The sequence below is a fragment of the Rhyacophila brunnea genome, unplaced genomic scaffold (assembly GCF_057557595.1).
Source record: "Rhyacophila brunnea isolate RB1 unplaced genomic scaffold, BYU_Rbru_1.0 scaffold_19, whole genome shotgun sequence".
Lineage (NCBI taxonomy): Eukaryota > Metazoa > Arthropoda > Insecta > Trichoptera > Rhyacophilidae > Rhyacophila > Rhyacophila brunnea.
The window spans coordinates 10,631,141-10,641,764 of NW_028232848.1; positions in this window are offsets into that span (position 1 = coordinate 10,631,141).

Genomic DNA, 10,624 nt, shown 5'->3' on the forward strand with positions numbered 1-10,624 from the left:
CAGTTCAATCAATTAAGATTGGGGGACTGCGATGGCTAGGTCATGTGCACCGTATGAATGTACGTACGTATGATGTCCGGCAATCCAATCGGGCGTAGAAGAAGAGGCAGGCCAAAGATTCGCTGGTTGGATGGAGCTGCCAATGACTGCCGTGTTCTAGGGGTACCAAATTGGAAAGCGGCCACACTGGATAGGGACAGGTGGAGGGAGCTGTTGGAGGAGGCCAAGACCCACACCGGGTTGTCGTGCCCCTGATGATGATGACTTTTTGTCTCATTTATTTATTGTCAAAGTAATTATTTGTTCACCAATCACGATTGACAGTTTTAATAAGACACTGTTTATTTAGTTAAAAATTATTTAGTAAAAAGCTATTAAAATGATTAATGGAAGGTGTGGGCGGTACTTGGTATCTTTAGCAGTCAGCAACATTACTTCACCGGATACTAATGGTAAGAATAAATAAGATTATGTCGCCACAAATGTGGAGTGGAGATGATATTTTGCTGAGATGCATTAACGATTATCAAATTTAAAAATGATTATTTTCTTCAGGACCTCAAATAACCTGTGAAGTCGTAAGAACCACTGACTATATGGCGTTACAAGTTGAACCTGGGAATGCAGCGGAACTCGAAATCTTAGTCTTAGAGCATCCATTTGAAATCACTTTTCAAAATATTGGTTCAGAAATAGAACTCGATTTCGCTGAGGTTAATAATACTTTGACTATCAAAACTCCAATTTTAGAACAAGCAGAATCATTGCTGAGGCAACCTTCGGACATAAAGATAGCAGAGAACATTGTATCAACACAATCATCCCTGAGATAAAATATAGATTGTGATATGACGATGACTGAACATCTAAGTGGCCCTGAACATTTACTATCTGATATCAGTAGTGACTCTGAAGCTCTGTATCAACCTGAATCAAATCAATCAAGCTCATCAGAAGACTTAGAGGAGTTTGCTATGCAGTCTGACACCCATGGTGACGAACCTACTGAGCAAGTCAATCAAAGAAAACGAAAAGGGCAAAGCAATAATTGTAAAGAGTGGAAGAGGCAAAAAAAACTCTCAACTGCTTAGACTATAGATACATCTCAACTGCTCAACTCAACTCAATCAGCTCAACTGCGATTGCTAGGCAAGTCTTATGCGGGTTTTGAGAAGCATGAAGAGTCCGGCAAGGGCGGCAAGTATAGACAGACGTCTAAAAAAGATTCTATGACCATAGGTCCACGTTGTGGTGGGCATAGTGACATGCTCAAAAGGGTGGGCCAAAAATAGCCTTTAAGTGCGATACAATCAGTGATGAACAACGCAGCTTGCTATTCACAAATTTTTGGAAGAAAACAAAATAATACTACCTACCGTTTAAATAAAAAAATTACTTTTCTAAAAAAAAGTATTCTTTTAAAACTGTTCTTTTTTCTTTTAAGTAGGTATTTACCTGCTCTGTTTTATGCAAATACATAATTAAACTATGATATTTTTAAATAAATCTTTTTAAAAATTATTGTGTGTTATTTTGAATATTAACTTTTAATCTTTTCTTTTAAACATTGAAATCGTTTTTATACAAGTGCCTAATTAAACAGAGATTTATAATAAAAAAAAACTTTTTCATTAGTTTAAGCTTACTTTTTAAACGTTTATGTACAAGTGTATAATAATATGTCTATATTAATATAATATTATATTTTGTTTCATTATAAATACCTAATTTTAGTGTTTTCAATTTAAGTATGTTTGCATAAAAATTGGACTTATGTCAACAAAAGTGGCCAACATTGACGATCAAATAGTTGTATGTCAACCTAACTTTCTTATTATTCATCTTACATCAAAATGATGATAACAGTCTTAACAGGGAACAAATTCTACTAAGTAAATAAATTTGTGAAAAAAATCGGTGCATTGGGGTTAAGATGGGATAGTTTTTTGTCTCTCCTGAAAAGTTTGGTATCTTTGACATACGACCTATTGCATTTACCACGACGATATGTTAATATGTCTATAGGAAATTAGCGCCGCAGGGCGATTTTTTTTACAATTAGAGCAAATTTCTGATTTGCGTTATTTCAATTATCTGGCCGATCCCGCAGGCTAAAGCCCTGTCAGCCCCCCCTTTATGGGGGCCATGGTGATTTCCAAACTTCAGTCCAATTTGTGTCAGACAAATCGTCTCGATTCCTTTTCTTATAGTTAGAGTCTATGGCCGAATGTCTTCTTCCACTGAGTCACCACCGATCAATGTATTTTGAATGATCGAAAAGTGTCAAATGTGGTTCGACGAGTTTGATGACCAAAAGTGCCAAAACTGATATGGTCTTCAACGAAGCTCTTATTTGGGTAATAATTAGATTCATTTGCGAAAATTCACGTTCACATTCACTTGAAGAAATGGTATTAGAATTCAATGCACATATCAAACGCAATAGTTTTTCAGGATATGCCTTTTCATATGAGATGATTCAGGAAAATTAATTTGTACTATGTAATCGCGAACTATGTTTCATCTAATTGCTTTTGAAACATTAAAAATACCGTGAAAAAAGGTGCCAGAACGCTGTTCCACCGTATTACATAACATTACAAAAAAAGCCCTGCGTACTGCCTATTGTGTCTGACACACTAGTAGTAAATGTGAACAAATTAAGGAAAATGTAGGTATTGCATATTCATTGCATTTTCGTATTGTCACCATGTGTTCTTCCCTTTTCTATCAGTGACATTTCAGGCTCGTTGCAGAGGCCATTCTCAAGGGATATTGTAAGGTGTATTAATTGTGAAAGCCACTCTAATTTTCGACACACAGAGTGGCATTCATTCACCTCACACATTGTTCATGTACAGACGCACGCATCATGGTTTTTACTATGTGGACAGTCCAAAGTGCGTTTAATTTGTTTGGGATGTTTGCATGCGTTGATTTTTAAACAAATCTGTGTGCACGTCAATTTGCGTAATATCGAAAGTTTACAAATAATTTTATAGGTAGGTACCTACTTAATTTGTTTGTGAGTGGTTGTATATTGGTCTAGTACGGACTTTAGATTTTGGTTTATGGGTTGTCACTGCGTGTTCTTCCTCATTCTTTTCGCGATGTTTTGGGCTCATTGCAGAAGCCATTCTCAAGAGATAATGTACAAAAAAAAAAAAGTGCCCACCACCACCCGTCATATATGCACAACCGTGGATATGCACGGCCGCTTTCTATGACGCTTTAAACGTGTCTGAAAGAAGTGATTTTAAGTGCTCATTCCGTCCCGAGACGGAGCCGCACGGGACTGATGCTGCAACCATGCACCGTAGTGCTTAAAGAAGAAAGTTAAGAAAGAAAATTTTTTGTTTTTTGGACTGGCTCTGCTGTCCGCTGACGTTAAGCGCTTTGTGTACCCGCATACTGAGTGTCACGAATTGAAATGGATGAGTCTACAGAAGAGTCGGGACTATCCCGCTCCCCATATGACACTGCAAATTTCTCAAATGCCGCAAAGTTGGCCTCGGTTGCTACCAGATCTCCATGACCAATTGGGCCCGTGTGAGGACGGACCCTGGCAAACAGCTCCGCTCGTTCGAATTCCATAACCGGGCAATCCCAGAGGATGTGTTCAACATCTTGGTGGTCATGCCCGCAGGTACAACCCGGCCCATCTACTATCAAGCCAAACTCGTGGAGTCTGGCGGCGAAGTTGCCATGGCCGGTGAGGAACTGGCTAATCCAGTGCGAAGGTTGGAGTCTTCTAGTTTGGTGCCTGCAGAATACGTCTGGAAAAAAACGGTAAGTGTGCCGCCCGTGTAAAATGATAAAGTAATAGTCTGCGGCAAGTTTAACGTGAAGCGTGGCCGTTTCGAGAACTACAATACTGGCATAGATTGCAGCGCAGCGACACTTCAACAAATTATTTTCACACTGTAAGGGGTATGATAGTTTACTATGTTTGCACCGACTACTATGACGTTTTTAAGCGGTACTTGTGTTCCCTATTAATATTGTCAAAGTTCCTGCAACAAACTCGAAATGTCGATGAAATATGGATGTTCCTCCTCCATTTGATGACAAGCCAATAAACCAATCACAATAACAATCAACTTTTCTGTTAAGGTCTAAAGATTTTGGTTGTTTAAATGTCCCAAGTCCAACTTGATAAGTCTCAAAATCATGTAATTGCAATTTGAAGTTTGACATGCTTTCTAAAATCAGGCATAATGCTAATTTCTTTGTGATATATGTGCACGTTCTGTATATTGGATGACCTTGAATTTTTTTTCTAGCCACGCATGTTTATAGTAATAATAGAGCACAATGCAGAACCATCCATCATAATCCTTTAACCTTACCACTGCCAGCCAATTTTTACTAGGTGGACACTTGTAGGCCAGCTATTTTCAGAATAAAATAAATCCCTTAAAAAACACGAAATAGGACACAGAATGATAAATATTTGTGAAAACTTACCAACACAACATGTTTATCGAGTTCATCGTGAATATTTTCACACTAAAATGATAAATATTGTTCAGAAAATATACACAGAATGTTTATTCAGAAGTTATGACGTTTACAAGAATCCCCGAGTTAGCTCGTCTGTGACAAGGATCAGGTTAACTATAAGCCGGCTCGCACATCACAACTCGCCTTGTGTGCCTGACGGCCATAAATCAAAGACTTCTGAGACTGCCAGCGAATGTTGCATGCTACAACCTCGCACATCTGCCTAGCGGCAAACGTCAAACGCGAAAAAGGCGAAGTCTCTCGTCTGCTATTTTTATTGTGTTGATTGTATGAACATGAACGTCGTAAGACGCATGCGGCGAGTTCTGATGTGCGAGCCCACTAAATACCAAAGTTTTCGACTTAGCAACTTTTGGCAGCAATCCCATGCAATTTTATTGACCATGTTGCCTTAGCAACTTATTATTTGGGTACACAAATGCACTTAAGTTAATTAGACGGTATTATAGACAAGTACCAAATAAAATAAAAGTCAGAGAGATTAATGTCAAAGTGCGTTTATTCAAATACTAATCAAAATATAATTATATGTGTATAACAATAAAACCATATAATATTATGTTCATTATAATAACATCTTTTTATCAATATTTTATTCATTTATTCGATTTCTTAGACCAAACTTTGTATATTAATAATAAAAATTGCAGCCCACTCACAATATAAGACATAAAGCGACCATTGAATGTGTGGTTCCATTTGAATCCACACTATAATATTATATACAACCTCATTGTAAATAAACTTTGATAATTCGGCCAGGTAATAAGAAAGGACAGGTGGAGGACACGAGGGAAACAAGCCAATACAACAATAGCAATTTGTATGTAAACAGTGTGAGCGATAACGACCATAGAAAATAATACTCAAGTACTACTTTTTATGCATCTGAATAGTTTAAAGAAGAAAATATAATGGCCTTTTATTTAAATTGACACCAAAAATAATGTTTGAGGCTTTCACGGTTGTTTTTTACCGTAGTATATTCTTGTTGACATTCTAAGAGCAACGTTTACATTCACATACCTACACTACATTTCATCATAAAACATATCTCTTGATAATGGCCTCTGCAACGAGCCCGAAACGTCGAATAAAGAAGGAAGAAGGAGACACGGTGAAAACCCAAGAATATACTACGAACCAAAAATAATGTTTACATACATATAAAACTAGAAAAATGAGAGTTTTTAAATATTGGTTGACAAAAATGTGCCAGGAATAACAAGTGTGTATTTGCCATCTCGTGTAGTTCCTAAAGTGTAGGGTCACAAAAAATAGTACAATAATCAAATCAATTAGAATTTAAATTCCAATTAAGATATTACCTACACATTATTATTTTAAATATTGATATTCCTTGATTTTTATTAATCTACAAATCAGAAAAGGGAGGAAGGGAGGGGATACAAAAATGCAATAAAAATCAGGCAAAAACATTCGGATTAGTTGATAACATTTTATATACAGGTGAAATTTTTTAAAAACTTTTTCACGTAGTTATAAATAGGTATGTGGTGATCAAATTAAAACTGCACTTACTTATTTGTTTTTATTATGTCACTTGTACTTTTTAAATCCTTATCCGCTCAATTTATTGTGTTAATAATATTATTTTCTTTTATTATAATAAAAATCAGCGTTACATGTTTACTTCACCTCAAGTGAAAGAAAAAATATTCTAATTTCATTACAGGACGCAAGAGTTGCTTATATGAAAGCTCTTATTAATATTAAATATTATTATCTACATAATACTACATTGATGGGTGTATGTATAGCAGCTTAAAATATAAATATTTTACCTTAAAATAGTTACAATTTTTCAATAAAATTCTTCTCTAGGACGGAAGACAAATTGTACTAAAATTGCATTAAATGGTAGATAATAATAAAATGCATATCACTTTTCCAGAGATTGAGTGTTTACATGGTTGTCTGTCAAATATTTCAATATTTATTTCCGTATTTGATGCGGTTGAACTTATTAATGAATATATTATATCGTCACCTCAATACTACAACTAGATAACTTGATTTTCAGTTTTTGAATTAGCTATTGAATATGATTTTACATTTACTTCTCTACAAGGTGATAACACTAGGTAAGTCAGAAGTTAATGGCAGTGGTGGCGAACCTGTGGCATACGAGATGATTTTGCATGGCACGCGTTTGAAGAGAAAAAAATACCTATAATAATAATAAATGACAGATCGCAATGTATAAAAAATAGCAGGAAAATACTCTTCAAGAACAAACATTAAGTTCAATTTAAATATATAATTGAATAAATCAGTCTTCAAGACTTTATGTGTCACATATAATATTATCGCGCTAACCTCATCAGGCGGCGGGAAATACCGCATCGCGAACCTCTAGTTTTGATCGATTTACAATGCTTGATACCACTATTCTGTAATCATCTGATCGGAGCAATTCTGGTGTCATTTTGTGCGTAAAGAACCAAACTAATTAATACAATAACAAACAATTTCATTTCTTACCACAAAAATGACTGTACCAAATAAGAAACAAAAACTTGGTGAAGCTAGTATTAGTAATTCTGGCAGACAGTTACAAAATTGGTGGACCAAAATGTATGGCGTAATTGAAAAATGTGATAAAGCTATATGTGTGCCATGTTCTGTGAATGGTATCTAGAAGATCATATTTTTTAATAGACTTCTTAAAAACTATTTTATCCCTACAACTGCTCGGCACGTCAGAGAGTTGAAAAATAATATTTGGGAATTTTTGGCACGTGTATGTAAACAGGTTCGCCAACCCTGTTAATGAGAATTGTCTTAATTTTATGTTTGAAAATATTAGAGAAATTTAAAACCATAAATGCATTAAATAAATAAAATAATATATCTACAATATTTTTTCATACAATTGAACATTATTTCATTGTTCCCAATTCACAATCACAATTTTCCATTTTTATTTAAATAATAATTATAGCCTAGATTTATGTAAAACAAGTAAAGTTTAAATTTCATTTTCCCAACAATGACCAAATCAGAGTTATCTAGTTGTAGTGTTGAGGTGACGATATGTAATAGTCGATGAACCAGAGATTCATGGTGCAATAAATACTTGGCAATGGCCAATTATAAATTAAATACAATTGTCAACATAGTAATTCTTTGCTAAGTTTTTAATTAACTATTTCTTTTATGGCTCGTCTTAGGTAAGCACGCGCAACTCAAATGTATAACCAAAAAACGACTTTGTCTACGAACATTTTCACACACGGTTATACGTTTGAGTTGCGCGCGTCGCTCAACGCTTCGCCGACATCGCCCACGTAAGACGCCCAGTTATTCAACGAACAATTCACAAGATTTAAGAATGTACCATTCTAATTATTGAACAAACATAATTTTGAAAAACACTTCTGAGAAAATATATTATAACTAATAGAAAAAATCACCCGGCAGGAATCGAATATACATCTCTTGGGGTTACTCCCCGTCCGTGTATACCGTGCGTATGTATTACATAGCTGTTAGACTCAGTACAAATTTATAAGACGGTTTTGTGTAGCTTTTTGTGCTCAAAAATAATAGTTTAAACTAATTAAAATAACTGATAATACTGACTATTTATATCGGCCAATGGGTAGCCATATAAAGCAAATTCTATCGGATAACAAATATTATGTTGGTGTTATTGACCGTCTTAAATATTAAATTCAACTCTACCTATGTGAGATTTAATTGAGTAGATTAACTTATTGTATTGGTTTCATGTCAAGTTGTTATGAGTTTAGTTTCACCAACAGCAATTAATAGGGTTTCCATGGAAATAAGCCGAACCGAATGGTTTATGACGGTCTCACCTTACGCCGAAACCGTTTATTGCCGTAATAAAACTTGTCGAGTGTTCACCCACTTAGCTTCGGATTTGTATATACGGGCGCCGCCGTGTTCCATTATGCTCTATGCAAATAACGGTGTTTGTACATGCGCGCCTATTTGAAACAAGTATTCCTTATATTAAAACAGAAAAATATTTTTTCTCTATGGTCAGTTTTTGATGTCTATGGGCACTTAACTGTCAAATAAATGACAATTTCTCACATTTTGCCGCTAGATATCCCTAGTGGTCCATATATTTTGAACTCGCTATTACATTTACTTTCATATTATTTCTTTTATTTTTCGATTAATACTACATTATGGCCGGATAATCCGAATGCCGAATAAACGTTATTGAATAAATAATCATTACAATATAAACAAATGAAAGTAAATGGTTATCGTGATAGTATACCTACCTACCATATAATTATTATGCATAAATCGATTCCAGCATAATCATGTGAATTGAGTTGTTCAAAATATTTTATTACTTGTATTTATTTGATTTCATGAATCTGCGTCTGATGTGTATTTACTAACGAGACTCTTAAATTTGAAAGCGTCGCCTCTTTTACGAAATTTGCGGCATTGTAGATTAGCTTTATCTACGAAAGCAAAGTTTACTACCTATAAATAAAGCATTCATGATTGAATAAAATAAGCACCAATTATAGAATCAATTGTAAAATAGATAGTAGCATTAGACAATAATCAAAATAATACACTGAATCATAATGAAATACGGAAGAAAACAAGAACCTATGACAATTATCAACAAACGCGGGCTGTCAGTTGCGATCTGTCAAAAATGGACTCTGCCGAATTTAGCAATCGGTTTCGCTAAACTTATGGTAGAGGGGCATTAGGTGTTCGGGTTCGGCAAGATGCTTATGTACTAAATTTGGATGAACGCAATTATACGGGCGTATTATATATCTGGCGTAAAATCGCATTCGAAAATTTTGGATGAACATCCTATAAGTTACATCGGTAAAACGGGGTGAATAGAAGTGATGTGGTGTATTGGAACAGTTCCCGGGAAAAAGGGTTCAGAGTGCTACAGTAGCTAAAATGCTACTGTTTGCATTCATTCCAATATCAATGTTGTTTGATAAATAATTTTTTTTTTTGCTCTATGGAAACTCCGATAGGATAGGAAACGTGATCGTTTGTTATTCATCAGGCGTTAAAAAATTTGTTGCGATCCGCATGGTTGATCAACTCAACGCAATTAAATAAGTACCTACTTTTGTTCCAGCTAATCCACTGATTAAACAAATATGTAATACAATTTATATTTTCTAAATAAATGTTTCTTTCTTTAATCATGTTTCCTTACCTTCCCGTTCCTATTGAACCCGTTTTGCTGGTAAATAGGAACAGACGATAATTTTGGGAAAATATCGATGGCGAGTGAATAACAAACATTCCCATTCAATCCAGAGGCGAAGGGTGGAGGTAGGCTGTTAAGATTCGACATAAATAGTGCCTACTAAACTTTGTCAGTCAAATGTAGGTCTTTGTTTATATTGAATTAAGACTACGACGTGTGGATAGTGTTTGTTATTCATTTCAACCCTGCCTAATCAAAGCCATGGTAGATAATAGTCAAAAAATATTCGTTTAACCATAAGATATCTAAAATTATGCCATTAAACGTTACATGTTTGATATTTTATAAATAGAAGAATATTGTTTATCAATTTTGGTTTGGTCAGGCAGGGTTTAATGTAATTTAAAAAAACAACTACTTATTTGTAATATGTTTTCATAATTCAATGAAAACATATAATTATGTTAGCAAAAGTGTCGACTACTTTGTCAGATCGCCATGGCATACCTAAACTATTATGGTTTGAAAATACATAAGTATATTATAACCAATAGAAAAAATCTTTTTTTGAAAAAAGTAAGCCACCCCGATGGGGAATTGAACCCTGTATCTCCCGGGTTTACGCCCCATCTATGCATTACCATTATGCTACGACGTGATATACTAATTGCGAAAAATTTTAACTATTGGTAAATATAATACCTACTCATCAGCGCTCTTCCAAATCAAGCTACTTTGGCAATCAATTAATTTGGCAACAATTAAAATCTTGTGAATTATTCGTTGAATAAAAGAAATAGTTAATTATATATTATGGTTTGGTTAGGCAGGGTTTAATTGAATTTTAAAAACTAACCAGAACGATCTGCAAATTGTATTGTTAGTTCAACGAAAACTAAA